The 25,280-nt window shown below is 36.5% G+C and overlaps 1 protein-coding gene and 1 long non-coding RNA gene across 7 annotated transcripts in view; one reads left to right on the plus strand and one right to left on the minus strand.

Annotated features, from left to right (window-relative positions):
• Nucleotides 1-25,280, minus strand: part of LOC133528597 (papilin) — a 149,453-nt gene that overhangs the window by 76,234 nt on the left and 47,939 nt on the right. The gene's annotated exons all lie outside the window — the stretch shown is intronic.
• LOC133528590 (uncharacterized) lies at nt 10,958-12,178 on the plus strand. The gene is made up of 2 exons (XR_009801021.1): nt 10,958-11,654; nt 12,067-12,178. It is a non-coding gene; the product is annotated as an uncharacterized LOC133528590 (long non-coding RNA).

Below are 25,280 nucleotides of genomic sequence, written 5' to 3' on the forward strand. Positions count from 1 at the left end.
TAGGTATTTATGTGTCCCAGCACAATAATCTAAAATGTATTCCTGTGTGTCCCTCCAGAAAAGCGAGCAGCACTAAACCTAAGTTACAAGACTTACAGTGCAAGATATAACATGCATTTGCCGCTCACACCGTAGAAAGAAATGCAAAAACTACACATTTTGATTGCAAAATGAATTTTGGTATAATTCAGACCAAAGATTAACACAGTTCGTTATTCAAATAAGAACACAGTTCAGAAAATTGAGGAGTTCCCTCAATTCCTTATGGATCCCAACATTATCAGAACCAGATTAATATGGGACTACCTTGGAGGTCAGATCAGAACCAAATTTCCTCCTTCGTCCAGACCTCTTTTCGAACAAAAAAATAATTAACTACTCAAATCGGACCACGGGTCTCGGAATGATCAGTGAACATGCATAAAAAAATTGCCACAACCGAGTACAGAACCTCTCCTTCTGGGAAAGGAAAGGAAGTCGGTTAAAAATTATAAACTTAAGCCCTAATAAACCCGACTACAACTAATTAAAGCACGATCTATATTTTGGGTCTAGATCGGGAACGTTTGTCAATTGTCGGTTGACTGCGCGGGCATCGAACCCAGACCCCCGAAACGTTACGGGCTATTAATTATGAGCACTGATCAACTAGACGCCGCCATTTCATTCAGCCAGATTAAGAACGTCTCGAGCCTATATTAGATTTTTCTGGATGTAAGTGGCGCTAATTAATGTAAGGAATTAGAATTGGACCACCGACAGCGTTGGGAATAAACGCCTATTTACTTCATAAAGATTTCTTACACAGCGTGCATTTTGTATTCGTCGCATTATATAAAATCTAAATATAATTCACTCAACAGAGTGAATTATATTTAGATTAATTTTGCCTTAACTAACAAGTTATGGCAAAATTCAAGATTTATTTTAAATTAAAATCGTTTCATAGCACTGTGCACTGTGTTCGAACCAATACGGAGTATGTTTCGTTTGTTATTGAAATTACCTCAAAGATGTCGCTGTTCCCGGCGCAAACTAGATAACAATAGTTTTTGGAAAAGCCTATATAAGACAATGTCATGTAACAAAGAGCAACTTGTTTAAGCACACCAACACACTGAAACGTACGCGCCTCGTTTCAATTTTCGGTTGTGTTAAAAATATACACAGTATCGTTCATACAGACTAGACCTAACATCAAATAAATTATATAGGTTTAATAAGTTTTTGATAAAAATTGAAAAATTGTGGGAAAGGATTTTGTTCTAAACTACTTTTTAGGGTTCCGTACCCAAAGGGTCAAACGGGACCCTATTACTGAGACTTCGCTGTCCGGCCGTCTGTCACCAGGCTGTATCTCATGAACCGTTATAGATAGACAGTTAAAATTTTCACAGATGATGTATTTCTGTTGCCGCTATAACAACAAATACTAAAAACAGAATAAAATAGATGTTTAAGGGGGGCTCCCATACAACAAACATAATTTTTTTGCCGTTTTTATAAATGATGGTACGGAACCCTTTGTGCGCGAGTCCGACACGCACTTGGTCGGTTTTTTAATTTATATATATTTTCCTTAAACCTTGGGACTTCTTATGCCAGCTGCAGCACTGTAGAATTTCAGGAAGCTTTTTTGAAAACTAAATTCACAATCTGTTAAATATCTGTTAAATTGTACTAGATAGTACCTATATTTGCTAACGCAGAATATTAGGATTCACCTAACTTCATAGGAGTAAAGATGTGCGTGGTAACTTCACATAAAATAACTTATTTTATTTTCTAATCATAAGATTACATGATAAAAAACTATTAATCTTATTTACTTCTGAAACTTAATTATTTGTTAACCGTAAGTTCAATAAAGTTCTAAATCTAATGAAGTTTTTTCTAAAGATTTATTTTATAAACCCTGACTCTTAAGCCAATTCGTTAAAAGATATATTCGAGTGATTATTTTCAACACTATAATCTGTTGTTTTATGACCAAAACGAATGAAGCTTCTTTGTTTTTCGATTATATTTCTACGGTAATATAATCGAGATTTTATTATTTTATAACTTTTCGTTGTTATACGATATTTGGGTTTAGCTTGATTAAGATCGATGGTAATTAATGTTTTTTGCTTGTCTAACCCATCGGTCTCAGCTGATAATTTATACTCTGATCACTTGATCAGTCATTTAAGCCAGTAGCAAGCAATGTACAGCATGTAAGATTAAGTTAAAGCACAAGTATATTCTTATAAGTAATTGTGTGTGTTGATCGACGATGCAACATTAATGATGAGATAAAAATAAATGAATAAGAGATCCTTTTCAGTACATATTTTGAGTAAGTAGATAGGTAGAGAAGTAAAAAGAGATATACCAATCCACCAACATGTAAATGTTAAGTACAAGTTTTATTTATGACCGAATCAGATAGACAAATACTGTGCAACATTATAAAATAATATTGAAATCAGCATCGATACCGACTTCGATACGTGGTATTCCCTACGCTATCCGGGAGGTCCCAAATCCCAAATGTACTGAAAGCCCGGGGCGAATGATTGGCCACACAGATTGATTGACGGTTTTTGGTAATTTGAATAAAGGAAGCGAATTTATAGGAAACATTTTTGAGTTAATACACATGCTTTTGCAACCTATTATATTAATTACTAAGCAAGCTATAGGTAGATAGTCAAGAACAATACAAAAAAAAAATCTTCACAGATGTATGTAGGTTTAGGTACTCACAATGTTTTCCTTCTCCGAAAAGCTTATATTCCGTACATATAAGTTGCGAAAAACTTATTGGTTGAGCTAGGATTTGAGCCCACGGCTATCGGACTGTAAGTCCACTCGACCACCGCTATTTTTTAAAGAATAATTAAATCAAACGAAATGAAACGAAGATGCACGTTTTCATCGCTAGGTTATCATTAAACTTTAAGCGTTTCAACCGCCTCGATTTTTTCAGTTATTTGCTTGGAATCTTGTACTTGTATGAGGTAACCATCAAAGCTATCCAAATCTACGACCACTTCTAAGAAATCGGCAACGAACGTGGTTCGAAATAAAAAACAAAACAAAATAATGAGCCTGCTCAATATTGTTATTTGCTGTGTAGTTTTTATCTGCAATGACGCGACTTCCAATTGTCACATCACATCTCTCAGTCTAGAAAAAACGCATTTAACCGATTTGCAAAACAAAGTGATTCCCATAAGTACTCCGGTAACAATTTTGTACGGAGCACTAAAAATTGCAGAGATATTTACCATAAAACGTGAACCGAAGTCCACTACTACGCACAATACGCACATATATAAATAAGTATATTGATTTCACTTGTTCGGTACTGGAGTCTCTAATCACGCTGATTGTGAAAATTGCCCTGAGTGGCCACTTAGCAAGACCATTATCAGCAGTTAGTATTTTCGCCTGCGAGCTTTGGGCCCGTGTTGAGTTTGAACTTATTACATTTAAGTGATTTTTCCAGGGAATTGATAATTTTAGTTATTATCGTGGGAATTGGTGGTGTGAAACTCATTTTAAATTTTGAATATTTAATTTACTTATTAAAAATGTTTATTGTAATTCGAGCTTTTATTGCTAAAAGTACCTCTTAATAATTACTCCTCGTGATATTTCTAAAAATTCGCCTCTCTATGCGTTTCCTTTTTTGTCATAGATTTACTATGGCAAAAAAAGGAAACACATATATTTATATTTTTTTTATTTTTTTTATGGCGACATTGTAAATTATTTAAATAGAAATGTCACCGAGTACCTACACCAAATTTCAGCCCAATTAGACACTGGGAAGTACAAACATGGCCTAACTACAAGGTTAGATTTAAATAAATACATAAATTTAATCATGCTAGCTCCCAGATACTCTGATCATGCCAACATATTTATAAAACACGGTAGAAATTTTAAACTAGGTAATTTCAGAAGAAAAATTTAATCCAAGTTGACACAATTTTGCCAGTTAACCCGACAATCGTAACTAAAGCGATAAACTCAATAAAACTGAAACGAATCGGTCAAACAGCGACGGACGGTAAAATCATTACAGAGCGTGAATTCAACGATAAGGAATCCACAAACGAAAAATTATTCAAACATGATCTTAACCTCCATAGTAATAAAGCCTGAAATAGCTTGAAAGTGGCAAGTGTAATGTTCCAAACAGTACTAATTAATAAAGGATCATTAGCGGGTCCCACGTGAGAGCCCTATCACCTGATTTGGGAGCGTACCTGTGGCAAGATGCCAGCCTGATACCAGGATAACAGGGGCTGCTAGGAGTTAAAAGGCTCACCTGACGCATGCGTCCACCTGAGCTACCTGTCTCATGCAACGGGAGAACCAGTGCACCTAGACCCGGGTAGATTGATTTAGTGAATACGAGCGCTACGCGAAGGGGAGGCAGGTGCGGTCAAGTGACGTTGGTAGGGGTGTAACCGACATGCGCGTTGTCCCTGGCCTCACCTGAGTATTTTATTTCTTTTTAATATGGCATTTGGCACGCGCCTTCCACTCTACACGGAGCCTTTTGTAAATGCTACAAGGATTTTATATTTAATTGTGCTAGTGAATACCTTATAGGGGTTATACAAATAACTATCCCATTTAACTCGTTATTATGTTTGATAGAAACTGTGATGTTCCCTGTGGTTTGCCTTGACGTCTATAAAGTGGGATATATTTATGAGTTTTTAACGTAAAGTAAATCGAATCACGGTCCATACGATGATATCCTGACAGTTTTATAGTAGATACCGAATACCAGCAGGTAACAGCGATAAATAGACAGTTAATATTCTCAATAAGGCTTAGGTAATCTAGGGTTTCTAGGTGAGATAGCAGTCGATTGAGTAAAAAAAATTGCCGGTTTCTCTGATGCAACCGTGAAAGTGCCTACTAAGTTAGATTAGAGGAAGTTGGATTCTAACGATATCCTAGATCAGGCACATGTAAACCATCACCATTTTTTAAGTCTATGTTTTACATGAATGTAACCATGGAATACGTGTTTTTAATAAATTATGTTTATATAGTAATTTACACAAGGTGCGTTGGGGTAACTTCGAAAACAGGATAATTATGAAAATCCCTAATTACTACTAAACCAGAAGCACTTTTCACTTTCGCAACACTTACGCTACTGCAACGCTTACCAAAGCATCTTGCTTACTATTGCTTTTTTTTTGGAGGAAGGTAAACATTTGACCGCAATACAATCTCACCTGATGGTAAGTGCCGATGCAGTCTAGGATGGAAGTGATGGAACATGCTTACCTAAAGAAGGTCTATTCACTCTCAATTTAAAAATATCCAAGTTATAGTGGACTGGGAATATACATATTTGCTGGAAGTGAATCCACTCCTTAGCCGTTCGCATGATAGAGATGGATGCTATAGCAGAAAATGCTTCTAGTTGAGTAGATATTTGTTATTCATACATTACAAATTAAATGAGCAAAATCAAAAAAAGTAACCGGTACCATCATGTCGTATCGTATAATGCAATACAATATAATATGTCGCCTTTTTCACCAAGGTTGAATTGAACGCAATCTAAAAGAGATTTACCATCAGCATCATTCATTTATCCCGCCGCCATATTGGCCACGTTTTTTTTTCTTTTTGAGCCGGTGCAGTGACCTTGCCGGGATGCGCATTTCAGCCGTAAATATGGCCATAAACACCACACTTGAGTTGAACGATCACGAGTCGAATCGAGTTGCGATTAAACGTTTAACATGGAGAATGGTTTGTATCAATAAATAGTGAGGTTGCAAGTTTAGTTATGACCAACATATAATAATAAAAAGCATTCTCTACTTATATATTTTAAACAAGTCATGCAACTTAAATCATCTGCGTATAAAACCAGTCTTATGAACCTATATTTATAACATATAGATACAGGATTTTAAACATATTATATATTATTATGTACATATATCTATAATATATCCACATTAATAAGATATTTCTAAACAAAGCAAAAATTCATAGCGAGTTTTGGACAACAGAACTGCTCCCACTGCATCCACAGATACAGATTTTATACTTATGAGTTTCTAACCTGTATATAAGTATATATTTACCTGTAAATAAAACTTAACATTTTCCAAATAGTAACAGTCGAATAGATTAATTTTAGGACTCTTCAAAACTTTGTCATAAGTAGAATAAAAAGATATGTCTTACTGTACTATGTCATACCTAGTATGCGAAGGTATCTACGGCTAATATGTAATAGAATTAAGTATAGGCTATTGCACAATATCATCACAATGACTACGATAATGAACTTGTTGATGACGATGCTGGTTATATTCGATCATAATGTCATTACTTGTATGACAACTGGCAAGGCTGTGTGGTCTGTAATTCTATTACTTTAGCCATACCAATCAAGAACGCTTGACAAAGTTTATTATTATTAAACGCTTAGTAGACTAGTACGAGTTTGATCTCTAAATACGCATAGTTACTATGATTGTTGGGTTCTAGTTACATCGGACAAGAACTCAAAGCCGGGAAAATATTTTCGAAAAGGACTGATGACCAATGATCATGATTGTGCCCCGCCCGCCATTACCTGGAGTAACCGTGAGCTGTAATGACGCCGCGATAATCATTGTAGATGACAGGTGCTGAGCGAGCCTTGATTACAGACTTGCAGTGTGAAAATTGTGAAATTAAAATAACCCACGGGAAGCTAACAATATTGTGATCAGTCATCAGGTTATTAAACTAACATACACCCGGGAATTCATCTTTAAATTTTCAATCATATATTTACTCGAATATCAAAAAATCCTGTCTTATTGTAGCTCCGCAAACTTTGAAGAACAGATGTTTCAAATTTCAAGGGCCCGCTTCTACCGATATAGACTTTGCGTAGAATTTTAGTGCTTATCTTAGTACAGGAATTGCTTTACCTATTTAGTATATACTTAGATTGACAGAAAATTACTGTTTTTTTAATGCCCTGCCACGTCTATTATTCGCTTGATGAGGATATCAAAACCTGTAGACTTTTTTGACGAATCAAATGGCCCCTTGTTCGTACATATTACCTATAGATTGGTGAGTGACTGAGTGATACCGAAGCAAAAAGCTAAGCTGCTAACGCTTCGAACTAAATATGCAAGAAACTATGCCTATTAATACCATGGAACGGACGCATTAATTCATCTCAGCGCAATCAGGTGTAAAAAGGACAAAAACCTTTTAGATCTTTTTATATCCCTTCCGTTGGCTTCTGAGAAGGAAGCCCTTTCCCTCACAAAGCTTAATTGTGAGATTAACGAACAAAGCTTTTTTTAAGCAAAGAAAGGTCCTTTAAAAACTTTTTGCTTTTATGGAAATGATACGGCGTTTGAGTGTGAAATTTGAGAGGATTAAATATTAAATAGGATGTTCTAAGATGTTAGCTTCGTATGTCACTACGCACGTACGGTCACGTCTGAAAATATCGATACGAAAAAAGTGCCAAAAATATGTATACACGACAGTGCCCATAATATATTAAGGTAGTGTATACATATTTTTGGCACATTTTTTTGTACCGATATTTTCAGTCATGACTGTACGAGGTATGTATCTGACTACGATTTCTTGAATTAACACAAAAGTGACGATTTAACCACTAACTCCGAAAAACGACCAAAAACATCTGTATCTGGGAATCAGGATAACACAGCACGGCCATATCGTGTTGTTGATTAAAGCTTTATTTAAGAATATGTCACTCCAGTCATAAATATAGATAAGTATCAGTGGCGGCGTGTCACAAATATTCGTAGGGAACCCGGAGCTAACTTTGCTTTCCTTTCTCCATGAGCCGATCGTGAAAGTACTCAACGGGCTGAAATTAGACAAGCCGGTGGGAATCGAGTTCTTTGAACGATCCGCCACTGGTAAGTATGTACAGACATACCGCGTTAAAGCGTAGATATTTTTAGTGACAAAAAAAGAGACTCGGAAATATGCGAAACGTTTTTAAAGTTAAACCTATTTAAAAATGCAGGTATAGATTTATCTTTTAAGTAAAGTGTGGTGTAGTTTTAAGGAAAAACCATCAAACGTGCCCGCAAAAACAATATTTGCACAACCACAACAACTAATTGCTTTGAGCCTGTTTGACTAATCGCCTAATTATTATTAAGCGTTATTTTATGCAAAAATAAGCTTTTACTACTATTACGTAAAATCCATTTTAAAACAAACAAAAAGGAAATTCAATAAGTGCCTGATAATTAGAAAAACCGTTTAGATGTAGATAAAATACGATAGCCAGAACATTGCATTGGATATCATGTAAAAACTGACCTTAGGTAGGTATATGGTCGAAGGAATATTATTTGAACCGATGAATATTAACGCTAATAGCTCTTTCATAATATTATTATATAACAATAAGCATTAAGTTTTGCTTAAAATTTACTTGAGTTAAACAATCTTGATCCCAGTTACTAATGTAGAAATGAATTTAATTTTCTAAGTTTTACTATGTAGTATTCCGACATTTCCAACTTTTCAATTCGTAGTCTATTATTTAATATACAAAACATTAATTTCAAAGTAAATACGATTTGTGTCGAAAAAAGTTTCATTTACCTAATAACGTAAAAAATAGCGTCGATAATGTCGATATTAGGTAGGTATCCCAGAAACACACTATATTATGTATGGGACGTACGGCAAAGCACTTCACACCTCTTTTGTTGTATTCGTAAAGATAAAGTTTTATGACTAATCGGTGCAAATTATATTTCGTGAACCTAATAATCAAATCGGTACAAGTATATGTGTAGTGTATAAATGATATGGCTAGGTATTTAAATCTAGAGATATCGTAATTTTACAACACATCCCTCATCTCTCGTCCTGCAATTTCTACTGCCCCTCATTTCAACCTACAAGGCCAAACAGGGCCCTTATTCGACATGCTAAAAGTGACGTTTCGTGTTGATTTCCATTTGATGTGGGAAATATTGTGACTTGTCGAATTGCTATCATCAACACCTGTCAGTGAACAATATCCACACTAGAGGCGGGGCGTTGTACCGGAATAGTTTTTGGAACAGGTTTTTTGTAATAGACTACTTTTAGCTTGTCGAGTATTTAAAAGTACGAACATTGATTTCTGAAATAAAACAAATATGAAACTTTCATCACCTCGTACCTCCGTAAGAATGGAGGTACGAGGTTACTTTAAGCAAAACAAAATTTTGTTAACAGACGGTCGTCTGGGCGTCTGTTGTATCTAAAAATAGTGTAATAATATATAATAAAAATATGTCAATGGATTCATAGCCTTCACTCAAAACGTCATAATATTTCCGACCCCTACCGAAATAATAAGTCGATATTTGCATAAATAATCCTTATTTGTAAGACGCCTAAGACCAGCAAATACGTAAACTGCCTATTGGGGGTCATACTCGTAAAAGTGGTATTTTAGACGTACTTTTGGTACGAGTAACAGAGACGTACTTTTGGTACGCAGTCCCAGCTCTAGTCAGGATTCTAGTTGTCAAATATAAGCGTGTCGAATACGTATTAGTTAACTGTCAAATGAAATTAGATCAACGGTAGACTTTTTTGTCGATGGGTATGGCTGCCATGTTTGGATTTATGACATTTGAAAGGGGATCCTAAGGCAGAGACTAGTTTTTTCTGTACGATTTTGATTCTTCTACTCGACGCAAGATGGAGTTAGCTGCCAAATTCCGATCTTGGCGTTATAAAAATAAACCGCAAGAACCATGACAATGACATGCAGTTGCGTCGATGTAGATCTATCATAAAAACGTACATGTGACAATTGTCCAGGATTTAAAAAAATCTTGACAATTAATAAATGTCAAAAAGAAAACTGATTTATTATAAAAATACAAATTATATATAAAGTTTGATTTTAAAACCAATGGTCGTGGGTCCTAACCCCGGCTCTTAACAATGAACATCTTGTAACTTGTGTGCAAAATATCATTTAACTTTTACCAATTACTTTTCGGTTAAATAAAATATCACGAGGAAGAAGTAGCCCCAAAAAGGTATATTTTCCCCTCTGGGTTAGAAGGTCAGATGGCAGTGAGACAGGGAGAGATAGTGAAGAATGCGGCAAAATAATCATTAATTGTGTTGTTAGACTAGCTTTTTTTGTTAATATGAAAATTGACGCAACAGCAAGCTCAAAGCCCCCTATGAGCCAGAGCCTGTTAGGTGCAGGCTTAATTGGCTCATCCGAGGGAAGCGGAGCTTCGGCGACTAGCTGGTTGCGTCTGCTTATCAACTTCTTCCAATTTCACTTTTACATCAACTCCTTATAAATTTGTAAATTAAGGTCAACTTTGTAAGAACTAATACCTGTGCCATACTATAAATTGGACGATATGCCTAATTAATTGTTATTGATGTTGAATTTTTAATGGCGTATAATATAAGACAGCGGTCGTATAATGACTGAGAAATTTGGATTTTTCTGTTTGAATAAACAGCAAACTGGAGACATTGAGATTAATTATAAACTTATTATTTTAGGTGTTATCAAGAAAAAAGGTCTTAACAGATTTATGAACAGGCATTGGCAGAAAAACAGGCGTCCGACCACGCATAATGGAGGATTCTATTTCTTTTATCATGTAGCTATATCTATATGACCTCTGCCGCCGACTTTTTCACCCGTTGGCGCCTGTGCCCAAATCCTTCTAAGACCGAAGTTTGCTGTTTCCACCTGTCCAATAAGCTGGCACATAAGACCCTCAGAGTTAGATTCCGGGGTACAGCCTTACAACATAACTATTCCCCAAAGTATCACACTGGTGTTACACTGGACAGAAGCCTGACATACCGATTGCACATAGAGAAGCTAAAAAGTAAAATAAGGACCAGGATATTTTAATTACGATACATAAATAATTACTAAAACATGTTTTCTGCAAGAAATTAGTTATCTTATTATATTATAAAATATTTATTATCCATCTGTGATGTTTATTTCTTGTGAAGATATCGAAGTTTCGGTGTGTAGCACTTATCGATATATAATATGATCAAAATCGACCCGTCCACATCCCTAAAAATCCACACATACACATTTTTACGCACATATACAAAGCAGTATAACCACCAAAATGGCTACGGCTTGAGTATTCAAATTTGTATTGAGAAAAGGCAACTATATCCTGTCTTTATTTGCCTCTCTATCGCTCGAATATGCAATACGCATGCACTCTTCGTCAAAATCGGTTTCAAACTTTTTCGACTGAGTACGCGCAATAAACGCCTAGTAGTAGTTTTTAAATGTTTACCGTATTCATTTAAAGCATCGTAGGACAATGCCGCTATGTAAACTGTAAGGTGGGTCTTAAATTAGTGTGAGTTATTTTGGCACCGGACTCAACCTTCACGTCACAATATTTAAAGTATTGCGCTGTCATAGTAACGAAAATGATAAACACGTCAATCGGAGTAAACAAGTAACTAAATGATGCAAACAAGAAAATATTGCAAAATAGGTACATATATATGTACCGATAATTATTTTGTGTTAAAAATATGAGGCAAATTATACTGCCCGATTATACGGACTACATATTAAAAACGATTATCTTGGAAACAGTCAATAGGTGAACAAAGTTATAGTAAAATTGGTGCATAATTTCAGGGCTTGCCTGGCCCACGCATGATGTACCTACCTACCACGACCACGGCCGTCTCCTATTACTATTTTTTTCTAATTCCCTAACTAGCGAACAATATTTCATGTTCATAGTCTAGAATTTAAAACCTTAGCTACATATTTGTGGCGCTTGGAGTTGAAGTTGAAACCCTGGGGTCCTAGCGTGGGTCTATGAGGAAATGTCAAAACGCCTTTTAAAGGTTTCTGGTGACCAGAGGCCTGGCCTATATTTCAATCGGCGGATCAGCATTGTTATCCAGAGGGGCAGCAGCCTTCTGGACACACCACCGACCGACCAGAATTTATTTATAAGTTTTTATCTTAAGTGTTTTTATGATATTTTATATATAAACTTACAGATGTCGAACCACCAGCAAAGTTTTTGAAGAGGTGTAGTTCCTGGTACCAACTGGAAACTGAAACTAATAATCTACACTCAAGAAAATGAAATATAGTCACAGAAAACTTTAATGTTTTATTTTACTAAAGAAAAACGTTAAAAAAATGTGTAAACAGAAATATATATTTTTTAATTCGTAGTTGAATAACATAATATGTATTTAATCTCCTGTACAGAGGAATCGTCTTTTTGTAGGTTTATATAAACAATAAGTACTTAGGTCGATTTAGGCATCAACTCATCACACCAAAATTTTGTTCTAACCGGTTACACCGCCAAAAGCAGTATTATTTGTTTCAACCCGTCACAAGTAGATTTAGTTCTATTAGGACACATCGTAATTTTGTAGCTATTGGTCAAACTGCAAATTAAAATCTGTTCCTATTCGTCATCCCGTCAAACTGTTCTAACTAGTCACAAGGAGGATACCTAAACAAATTTCACTACCCGCCAAACGTGTAATATAGACCATACAGTAGGTCTTAATGGTGATGGCGACTGTACAATGGGGTTGCGTATACATACAAAGAGCATTTAAATAGTTGGTGATAGACCAAGTGACCGAGTTACTAACAGTTATATTATATCTTTTTTATAAATAATGTAATAGCGTAATTTTTGCAAAAATAATAAAGGATTCATGAACCATCTCGTAATTTAAAAAAAACGGACTTTAAATCATATGCCTGAAAGATGTGTTAAGGTATACTTACAACTTGGATCGTGAACGTGGTTTAGAAGCAACTGGGTGCGGAGTAAATTGCTTGAATTTTTTTAGAATTTTGAGCGTTTCTAGGAGAATATGTGGAGCGAGCATTATTCGACGTGTAGGTGTGGGTTCAACAAAAAGATCGCATGTCAATAGTGCTTTATTGTCGTTAAAATTCAATTAATAATCGCCTTTATCGACCATCAACTGTGTGGTCACTTTTTAATTGATTGACATTGTCAGGTATAGTTTAACTACTCGCCGCCGCATTATTCATAGCGCATTACTTATCCTATCGGATACAAGATGTCGCTGATTCTTGTAAAGTTATGTTTTAAAAAAAAAGACGCCTTACTCCATGCCGTATATTGTATGAAAGGAAGGGTATTCCCTGTCGTACGTCAAAAAATCCAAGATGGTGCCCAAGCCCATGGACAAAAAAGTCTAGCAATAAAATCAACACTTGTCAAAATTTGACATTAGCAATCCACAGTCAGGTGACAATCAAATCAAACCGATCCACTTCGAGTTCAGAGCCATTACAAACTGTATAGTAGTAATAAACAAAGTTGATTTTAGTTTGATTATTTTTTCTATGAATGAGTTTTGATTGTTCCAAATGATAATATCCACAGTTGATAGAATCAACACTTGATACAATCAACATGCGATAGAATCAAGTGTTGATTTGATGTGGACGCGAAATTTGACAGTTGTGCATGTCGAATAAGGCCCCAGGACGCTTGTGTGCAACTGAAAAAGACGAATGTATGCAGCTGAAAGAGACGAATGTACGTAGCTTGCCCCAGCTTAATGGTCCAAAAGACCAGACACGTTCAGAATTTCGTAGAAGATGCCCGCGAGTGTCATTTCATTACACATTAATGGGATTCTTTGCCGTAACACTTTAATCACGACCACGCGCTGCCTCTTCCCGGTATCCTGTTCATAACCGTCCCTATAAATCCGAGTCAGGAAGGACATCACTGAGTGCTCGCTACCGATGGTGTGATTCTAAAATCAGGAGCGATTCTATTGCTAGGGCACGGGCGAGTAGATGTGACAGGTGGACCAGTATGTGCCCTTTTGGTTGGACTCCAAAAAAGGTACCAACACTCAGAGCTTTTTTCATCAGCATGGTGTTATATTGATGCTATCTTTCGGATTGAGGATATTAGTTATTTGTCGAATGTTGAGGCAACTATTGCGGCTATCAAATTAGGTACTTTAGCTGACACAAAGCGTATATACTCGACCATCGATTCCAAAGAGTATATACATATATCAGTACCATCATGATTTATGTCGGCGGGGTGTTAACAAGCCCAAAACGCGCTTGTACTTGGTTGAATTAGGGTCTGCAAGCTACCCCGAGGCACATCAGATAGTTAGTGCTCTAATAATATTTGAAGTCAGATCTACTGAACACAGTTGCTGTAGGTAGCTGTCGGCCAGGAAAACATCATCACCAGAATTGTACATATTTTCAGAATTTTTGGCCGGTGTGTTTCAAAGTTTTATTCCCCAAAAATGAATATGTACAGTCAGCGTCAAATACTTCGTAGCAGTCAAAGTAGCCAAATAGTTCGGTACACCATATATTTAGTATGGTGTACCGAACTATTTGGCCACTTTGACTGCTACGAATTATTTGACGCTGACTGTACCTACCTATGCAATAGCACTTGTCTTCTCAAGAAGTTACAAATTGCAAGATATCTGACACCAGTTCGTAAAAGAACTTAACTGTCCGGATACCCATACGAATAACATATTAATACACGACTAAAAGTTATTTCGATCAACCCCCACAACCCTTGGTCTAAAATAAACCACTCGGATTGGGTATTAGATGTCGTATGTCTTTCTAACGGACGTAAAATTTATTTTTAGAATATTTTAAATCAAGATTACTTTACGTGATGGACGACCTGACATAAGTCGGTGTTGTGTAAACTTTGTAAATAGCTTAATCCTTTCTGAAGCAATTATGATTAGAACTGGAGCTGAAACCGAAATTAGTTGATAAATGTGTTCTAATTACATCCAAGAATTTAAAATATCCCGATGGATTTTTTAGTCGGTTATTAAAAGTGGATATTAATACCGTTTTGACGACCGGTTTGGCCTAGTGGGTAGTGACCCTGCCTACGAAGCTGATGGTCCCGGGTTCAAATCCTGGTAAGGGCATTTATTCGTGTGATGAGCATGGATATTTGTTCCTGAGTCATGGGTGTTTTCTATGTATTTAAGTATTTATAAATATTTATATATTATATATACCGTTGTCTAAGTGCCCTCAACACAAGCCTTATTGAGCTTACTGTGGGTGGGACTTAATCAATTTGTGTAATAATGTCCTATAATATTTATTTATTTATTTAATACCTATTTATAGTATCTAAGGAGTCTAATCCAAGCGCCATTTTATTAACTAAACTGATTTTCAATTAAAAACTATCTACAAGCTACATAGGTCATTATCCCATGGTGCAGCAATAGTGCATACTGTTATTACTTCAGCTACTCTAAATGTAAAAACACAACAAGTTACGTCAAATTATGTGCAGATAAATATTTTGGTTGGACTTTAAAGTTTAATTTTTTACAGAATTTTACATTTTATTTTACTCATTTTACAAGGCCATATTATGGAAATGAGATCCAAAAATAAGTACTCATATTGTAAGTTTTATAGCTCAATAATTCAAGATTTTTTTATCTAAGGGACTGACTGTACATGTAGTAATTCGTAAATCGACCGGCAAATTGATACCGGGTGAAAGGGCAACGCCGGGCGGCGGATAAAAAGAAAAGTTTACGGACGAACCGGTCGTCGCGTCTCGCTAGAAATATGCGACACTGTCCGTCAGTGTCAAGGGCCTCTTTTATGGGCGCGTTTATATCATCGAAGGTACTGGAGCAGAAGTAGCAGCTAAAAAGTGTTCAAAATTATCTAGACATACGTGCGCACTCTTATTATATTAAATTAACACTAATACTGTGTTCATTTTATGACCTCGTCCGCTTTATAGTTACCTACTTCTGCTGATGTAATTTAAACTGGCCATGATGTTTAGAGTCAGACCAAGCTATCTCTACTCACGCCGACAAAGTTTAGCAATGTCATCAATAGTCATCATTAATGTTAAATTTCTATGAAAATATGACGATGATGTGACCCCACCTCACTTTGTGCTGTTCAAATCGGTGCAAAGATAGTTTTGACGGACTCTACAATTATTGACTGCGTTAAAATAAGTTAACTGTTGCCGATAGCTCACGACAGATAGACAGTCACGGACTTAAATGGTTGAGCCATTCAGGGTTTACTTTACATTGGACATTTCATACCGTCAGTATTGAAAACCAATTTAGCTTGAACCGTAGGTGGTCAACTATTAAAGTCTGTGACTGTATCCTATCGTTACCTATCGTTAAACATTTTATACTTACATAAACTCCAATAAATCTGCTTAACTTTAAGCATTTAACTTTTATACTTTTAAAATTGATGTAATAAATGGTAATATCTCAGTAGGGTAGATAATAATTTAAGGCACTTAATCTTATGAGGGTTTCAAAAACCATATATTATGCTCAAAAGGTTTACTTACTATCAAATATAGTCTCAGTAGAAGAGGTAAGAAGAATAGACCCTGTCTCAATTATAGAGGTAATTATGATTATAAAATCGAAAGTATGAACGCCCACACTGCTAACTGTCCACCGGTGGACCTTATTACAAAAGGCATAAGGTCCACCAATGGAGTGTTAATTCCTGTTTGTACTAATCCCAAGTATGGAGGTTTGCTTAGCCTCACTAACAGAGGTAATTCAGTGCTAATGTGTCGGGACCGCGCCGTGAGTCCCAGCTATGGAGGTTTCCCACTTATCCAGATTCCACTTAACTAACTTTTACTGTAGTTGAAGACTGCACCTCTAAACTACAAATAATGAGAAACAATGTAGGTAAAGGTATACTAAACCAAAACAGTATTAAATATGTCCATTCGGAAGTCGGATTCATAAATAAACACAGAGAGAAAGACTACTTAACTTATAAGGATCCATCAGCCCTTATTTGGCAAGTTGCCCTAAAAGACGTCCCGTTCCCATCAAAATTACTACCAGACCAAAACAACCTACGACCTACCATAATCCTTTTAATTTTGTGACGGTTGACAACGACCTTATTCACTAGCTTTAAGACCTACTTTAAAACGCACTAGCTAATATAAAGTCATACACAAATAAGCTTCGTACGTTTTGCCTTTGCTCTAGAAATTTAAATAATTAGAAATTTTACTACTCTTGTTATAAGATTCAAATTGTAATAGCTATGACTTGTCTAACTTTTGAAACAATTTGAACTGGAAAGGTAAAGGTATGGGCTATGTTGTGGTAATCTGAAAGGCACATCTCCGTGAATGAATCATGCGCTGTCAGGCATGTGCGTGCGCTCCTGTTGTGTCCGTTGCCTATCAGCCGTAGGACAATGATGAGAGGTTTTTAGGGTTCCGTAATAGACTATAAACCCTTATAATTTCGCTAGGTATGTCCATTTGTCTGTCTGTCCGTCGGTCCGTCCGCGGCTTCCTCGTGACCGTTATTGCTAGAAAGCTGAAGCTTTCATGATTTGTATTTACATTCGTGAGAACTATTATGCAACAGACATGGTACTCAAAGATGGTTATCTTTAGATTTTTTTTACTGCAATTTTGCCGAAATACGTTGTACTATTTAAGTATTACAGTAACAGTTCACCCCCCCTCCCCACCTCAGAAACATCCCTTATCATCCCTTAACGTTACTTCAATTCCTCATCACTAGCTTGCACTACGGGTCGGCGCAGCATGTCTTTTTCTTCTCTACTTCGCTCGCCGTCACCTCATCACTTGTGTTCGATGCATATCATCTCTCACACAGTCCTTCCACCATTTCCTCGGTTTTCCTTTCCTTTAAGGTCCTACCTCAATTAAAACACATTTTTATTTTACAACACGTTTCACAACTTGTCCCTGAGCGGCGGACAGAGTGGGCGGCGGATAGCCCTATCGCGACCAATGGAAGTCCGCTCCATATCACACGCATGTGCTAATTCCAACAATTTGTATTTTAATTGAAGTGCCATTGGCTGAAAATATTTGGGATCCCCTGCAGATCTTATCTTATCGACTGGCATTACAGGCACTGATCAAAGATAAGCACAAAAAGCGAAAATAGATATTGTGGTAAGCGCTCCAAATACTCGTCGTTGCCAGTGTTGGCCCTTTCACTGCATGAGGTCCGCGTGAATCGCGAGGTCTCCATTGAATTTAGGTACCGGGAATTCTTAAATAATTACGGGCAGTTTTAATTAAAGCACGTGAGATGATAAATTACCCTTCCTCTACTATTAGAGTAGTGGTAATAATTAATACAAGAGGGGATTTCATAAGTTTCATAACAGAACTAGGTATACATATTTAGAATGATGTGCGGAGTTGTGTTTTTTAATCAATCAATCATTTATTCCTGAGAATATGGAACAATGTTGGTTATTAGAGGGTGTTAGGTCAGCATATTCTGCCGGCATGCATCGGCGTAGAAATATTCAGGTAAATCGCATTTTGCTCAACGAGTGAGACAAAATAACATTCAAGTGACATTATATTCGAATGTCATTTCAACGTGCGGGGCCTAATACAAGTTCGAAATATTTGGATTCTATGTCCCTTTCACGGCATTAGCAAAAATAAAGTGACAAAAAAAGTTCACACGTAATTCAACGGTATATTGACGGTTAATAATAGACCTCCGAAATAAGTCAGACCATATTGTTCCAAAACACCCTACGAGTCTTCATTCGTAATAATAAATTGATGAAATAAAAGTTTAAAATTAAATAAAAACACCATATTTTACGTATTTTAGTAATTTTATTATACAATCAAAACCATGAACTTGAAAAAATTTACGCAATTGTTACGCAAAGTAAATAATTTTACTTTTAACGATCACTCCTATAGTTGACAAAAGTAGTATCCGCAATTCGGACCGGAGTTTTTTTTTTTTACAAAAAAAAGTTGTAGATTGAACTGTCAATTGATGTTCGTTATTTCATTATTATCGTATTATTTTATTGAAATTTCTTTCGTATTGTTTTATTGCGGTAATTAAACTTAATTGTTAGAATACCTTCAGAAAACATGAGTGAAATAGTGATGAAAACTTTAAAAAAAAATTCAGGTTGTATTTTTACCTTCCAAGTACGTTCTCACTGCCGACGTAAAAAATTTTGCGTACTACACGAAATCAAAGTTATTTACATCTCGTGTGCTTTTGAGTCCCTTACTACGCTCAAGATTCTAAATTAGATCTATTATAGAATCTTTCGCTTGCACGGGACTCAAAAGAAGCACTCGAAGAAATATCAAACTTTGCTGTCTAGTTGTACAAGTAACTACTGTCATGCAACCATATAAACACTTTCTAGTTCTTTTTTTTTAAAGTGGGTACCAGTAAGGAAGTACCCAAAAAATAATTTGATTCTCAATGACTTATCTAATTTTCGAACAGTTGAGCAGTATGAGCACTGTTCCCATCTTTGCTCATGACCTCATGAGTAAAATGAAAGCCAAGTCAACTCCGGCTTGCCTAAAATTATTATTGGCGCACACCTATTTGAACTGCAGGAAGAAAAGGGAATAGTTGTATAGATGAAAGCATAGTCGTATACTATTACTTTTTTTTTACCCAGACTTTCTTAATAAAGCGTCCTTAACCCATCACTAGTGTCACACAGCAAACAAGGGTTTCAAACGCACAATGCCCTTTTGTTTACAAGTTATCCCTAAATCAAATGTGTAGATACATCCATGCGCAATGACAGGTACCGGACTTGCCATGATTTCACATAAACCATTGTCTCATGTTAACTATTTAACCAATATTATTGTTGCATTCAATTACGCATATTTCTTATGAATCTAGCGCTCAAGTAATACTAGTAATTAGTTAACAAGGTAAAATATTTAGTGGTGTGAGCAGCAGGTTGTAAAAAATCATAGCGAAGGATAGATCCTTAAAAGGGCCGCACACGCTGCGCCGCCGGCGGCTTTTACTACTTAGGTGTGATTTACACCCGTAATCCCCAAGGAGCATACAAGTAATCTTGGAGATCTGTATACTAAAGAATCTTTTTATAGTGACCACTTAAGACTACATGTGGGAGTTGCAGAAAAATTCCAAAATATGGGATGTTCTCGAAATCTTTACAGGAAACACAGGAAGTCCCCGTCTTTAAAAGTTTTCCAAAGGATATTTTAAAGAACCATGTGATGCTATACTCTACTATCAAAATGGTAATCATAGACTTAGTATACCTGGTGGTCTCCAAGAAATGTTATATGCTGGAGGTTCAAGCCTGGTTTTCGATATTCACTGGATCAAATATATTTACCTGGAAAAAGCAAGGGAAGGTTAACAAAATAAGTAATGTAAACACATCGTTCAATTTTTAAAACAAATGACTAAATAGTTGCTCCAAGTCGGCTGATCTTAATGCTGCATCATTTATCATAAACTGATTATCATCGCGTCTATCATCATCATCATAATACAAATCGGAGTTTGTAGTGATTTATGGACGCTTATGCAACATACCGAACTACTTATAGTTACACATACCTACTGTGTTAGTTCGGACCATAGTAGAAATTTGACCCGTTAAGTGGCATACTCACTTGGGCCTTCATGAAATTAATTAAATAATAAATAAATAAATCAATATGTCCCATTTGTTTGATTTATAATTAATCGCCAGCCGGCTGCTTGCTATTGGAATGGGCATTGTACTCTGTAATACCTACCTGTATCAATTTTGTCGTAATAATACCATTTAAAATCTCGAGGCATCATTTGTACGTAGTAATTACAAATTACACTACATCGGCTGGTGTGAATCATGCTGTGTCAATACTAACATTTGTCCAGATATGAGCAATTTACAAGAAACCATATTAGAAAAGGCTTCCAATAAGTAGAAATCAAAGGTTTACTCTTTCCAAATAAAAAATCGATAAATTTCCGGTAAGCAAACACTCGCTACGCTTTCCGACCACTTAGCTATTCGTTGACAAACGGGCAATTTCCGAAGCACCATGCATGTGCAAGCGCAACGGTACCGCGGTCACGTGGCGAGCAAACATTAGTGTGTGGAGCGCCGGTGTGGACACAGCACAGGTGGCGAACTTGATTGGTCACATATTTCACAAGGTTACAACGAAAAACAGATGATAAACAAATGCCTCTTAATGGCTTTAAGCCAAAGTTGTTACTCCGGATACACAATAGTTGAAAACTTGCCTGCATATAAGAAGGTAAGTAATGATTTTATCACAGATGTTCATGGAAAATAAATACCTACCTCTTTATACGGATAAGGGTTAAGAAATAAAATAAGGCTCTATTAAGCTTTTAACTTCAGATATACGAGTATATTATTAACAAGAGATAACCTAATTCCTGTGTATGGCTAGGCTATAACAAAAAGTGGAAAAGTGAGGCTTCGAGACCTGTGGCCTCGAGGCCACAGGCCTCTTGGCTGACGAAAATCCAGAGGAACTTGAAGGAGTTAACCTAGGTTTAGACGAAGCCAGTAACGCTGGCGCTAGTCCTCAGACAAGCTAGCTCTGGCTCGAATAAACAAGCGTTCTGTTCCCGCCAGTGTTGCCAGCCTCCGCTGGCTTGTCTTGAAAAACTGTTTATACGATGCCAATAACAAGCCAGCGCTGGTCTCAGGCCTCTCAAATATTTTTGCTTATCGTCGTAGTACGAGCCAACTCAAGATCATAAGGAGAAGAGGCGAGATTAAATAAGAAACAATAAACTAAACCGACTTGAGTTATATAATAAAAACCGGCCAAGAGCATGTCGGGCCATGCTCAGAGTAGGGTTCCGTACTTACTCTTCCGTCACAATAAGCTAAACTGGAGCTTAAAGTATGGTAGATTGTTAACCAAGGGATGAACTGTGGGTGTACGTCTTTTTACTATGAAGGGGAAACTTTTTGTGATAGCTCAAAAACAGCTAAACTGATCATATCCGCTATAGTTTTCATTTAATATCTTTCTTAAGCTCTACTTCCACGATTTTTTTCATATTTTTTGGACCTATGGTTCAAAAGTTAGAGGGGGGGGGGACACATTTTTTTTTCTTTCGGAGCGATTATCTCCGTAAATATTCACTTTATCAAAAAATGTTGACCCCTATTAGTTTTGAAAGACCTTTCCAACGATACCCCACACTGTAGGGTTGAAGCAAAAAAAAAGTTGACCCCCACTTTACGTGTAGGGGAGGTACCATAAAAAAAATTAAATTTTTAGATTTTATTAAACGACTTTGTCGGCTTTATTGATTTATATATCCATGCCAAATTTCAGCTTTCTAGCACTAACAACCATGGAGCAAAGCCTCGGACAGACAGACAGACAGACAGACGGACATGGCGAAACTATAAGGGTTCCTAGTTGACTACGGAACCCTAAAAAAGGGCTTAATCTGACACTATACCGATACATAAAGATAACATACAAATCATTTCGTAGAACGCAATTTCGAGCGCTTCATTAATTATGAAAGCAATATCAATCAGATATTCCAAATAACTACGGAATGTTTGAATAACTAATCGGAATATCGTGGTTATAAAATAATTTCTGAAACTAAAAAATAAACGCCTGTGTGTATTCAATAGTATGGAGTTGGACTATTTAAATTCTATTAGTAAATGTATGTAAAAAAGGTCAAAGGCAGGGTTTAGTGAATGAAGACTATGACTGTGAAAGTATGCATAGTAAGCAGAAATTTGTTTGCAGGGAGGGTCACTTATCTCTGCAGCTTAAGGTTACTTAGTCATATATAGTACCTACGCTAGTCTAATGGAATCCAAATGATATCATTTAATTATCGTTCGTTTCGCTCGCGCCAATATATATATGTACGGACCAGTACGACAATTATCATTCTGTGCGATGAATCTAAAAATCACAGAACAGTTTACAAAAAGTCGTCTCTACGTTTTATGAGCTCTTATAGAGAGCCCAGATTCTCATAATGAACTTAAAATGATTCATTAATTTGCTTCAAATAATTAAATTAATTGTATACGATATCCATAATTATATTAATTATTAAAAATAGCCTAAGATATTAATAACGCGGGCCATATATCCCCTTGCACGCTTAATGTATGTTAATTACCATTTCATCTGTTTCCATAAAATTATCATCAATTTCATGCACGTAAATATTGCCTTTGATGGTTAGAAAATGCTCGAGACAGTTTTCAAAGTTTCCATAAAAGATACGCTCATTGTGGAGAACGTGTGTGGGGTCCCGGTTCCCGTGCAACAGAGAAAGGTAGATTACCTATGTGTCTCGCTCTTTCTAAACGCTCGTGTGAAACTGTGAATCCGCGGCTTAGAAGTTCGTGTGTGGCTAACGGAGCCATGCATGACATTTCTGTTAATAATTAGACAGAATGTTAGTCCACACGTGAATGTGTGTTAGAAAAAAACCAGCGTTTGCTTAGCAAATTCTAATCTCTACACATACTCGTGTACCAGGACAACAGGAGTAGCTAGGATGTTCGCACACGTATGCCTCCGTGTGAGACATAACACACGCCATAGACATACACGCATCGCGTGTCGAAGCTCGAAGGGGTTGCCTCGGCCACGGCCGTTCGTCGCCCCTAACCTAATATTCACACACACCCGCACTGGCCCACAACCCCTCCAAGGAGGAGCGACAGAGACAGCAGTCAATACCCCCAAGTGTTAGAAAAAGCCGAATATCTACTAGGGGTTGCGATAAATCAAGACGACTTCGGAGTTTGCGCATTCTTCGGGGTGAAAGTTATTTGACTTCTGTTAGAGTATGAAGACCTGGTAGTTGTTTTCCATTTTAGGACAAAACTTGATAAAAAAGGGCGCGTGGTGTAAGGGTTAACGGGAATTATGGGGATGGTTGATTAGGCCTTAGGGGTTGAAGGGTGCGTGTGCTTAGGCAAGGTTGCGGGCTTGTAAAGTGTGAGGGCAACACCGACGACAGACGCAGTGCGTTAGTGTGCGTGGCTTAGACGTAGTAGGCTGAGACGGCTGGTTCGATCGTACTTTCGCACAGTGACCGACTGCTTAGGAACTAGTTAGGTGCCTATACGATACGAATAGAGAAGCATATTTAGTATGGTTATTGCTGTGTAATTGCAAAATGAATGAATAAAATTCAGGAAATTATAAGCTGTGCATTATGATCTGGAAAACAATGATTAGTAAAACAATATCAGCAGTGGCAGCATGGTTCCATTTTTATCACTTGTCACTATTCCCGTCACTTTCGCACTTCCATACTTGTTGGAACGTGACAGACATGGTGACAAATGATAAAGAGCCGACCATCTTAGCCCTACATAAACAGTTTAATGACAAAAACAATATCAAAAACCAATGATACATTATTTTCTTCCTACTCAAAGGTTAACTGGAATCCCTTGAAGGGATAAGTTCGCCATTATACTTAAAGAGTTTACAACTACAACTACCACAAGTCATTCCGCCTCGGCTTATATAGGGAGACTGGGGTCCACTAGATAACCAAATGCCGAGAATTGGCACAAGTTCTAATTTATACGAAAGCGGCTGCCTCACCTTCCAACCTAAGTTTTTTGTGACACTGATCATTAACGTGTCGGTATTTATATCACAACATTTTCAAAAAGTCTGCTTCACCAGACTTTTCAAATGTGTATGAGTTATCTAATGCATTTCAAATACTGAGCAAGACTTTTCAATGTACCTATAACATCGAATTTCTCCAAAATGTTCATACTATTGTCATATCATAGATATTTTTAAAAACAAGTCGAATTTGTCTCTTGATTGCCGTTTATTCCAATCTATATGCAATCACAATATGTACATAATAATGTCAACGTCTAACTCTTAATCAAGCAAGGTTCGGCCTCCGGGTCACTGCACATTCAAACGAAGACACTATTCCTTAAACCATTGCGATAAGGTTCAAAATGCGACTTAATGTTTGTTATGTTTGTAAAGAGGCACTCGACCGAGAAATTCTCCCATTAAATTACGATGTCCCGAATGACTATTTCGCTTGCATGACCACGCAAGCTGCATGTATGTATGGTAAGTAGACGCAGTCTGATTGACAGTAGTACAATATTGGTCTTAATGGACATGATCTTATATGAGAGTTCTTAAGAGTTATTAGAAAACATACAAATCTCTGGAGAAAATATATAATATATGTATCTCGCATCAAGTACTAGGAGAGCCATAAAAAAATTAACACTTTTGTTTGAACTGCATGAACTATTAATTAGATTAAAATAATCAATTTATTTCTTATTAAAAATTGTATGATATTTTACAAATGTCACAATGTATCTAAATAACATA

This window comes from Cydia pomonella, chromosome 19 (genome assembly GCF_033807575.1).
Source record: "Cydia pomonella isolate Wapato2018A chromosome 19, ilCydPomo1, whole genome shotgun sequence".
In the NCBI taxonomy this organism is placed as follows: Eukaryota; Metazoa; Arthropoda; class Insecta; order Lepidoptera; family Tortricidae; genus Cydia; species Cydia pomonella.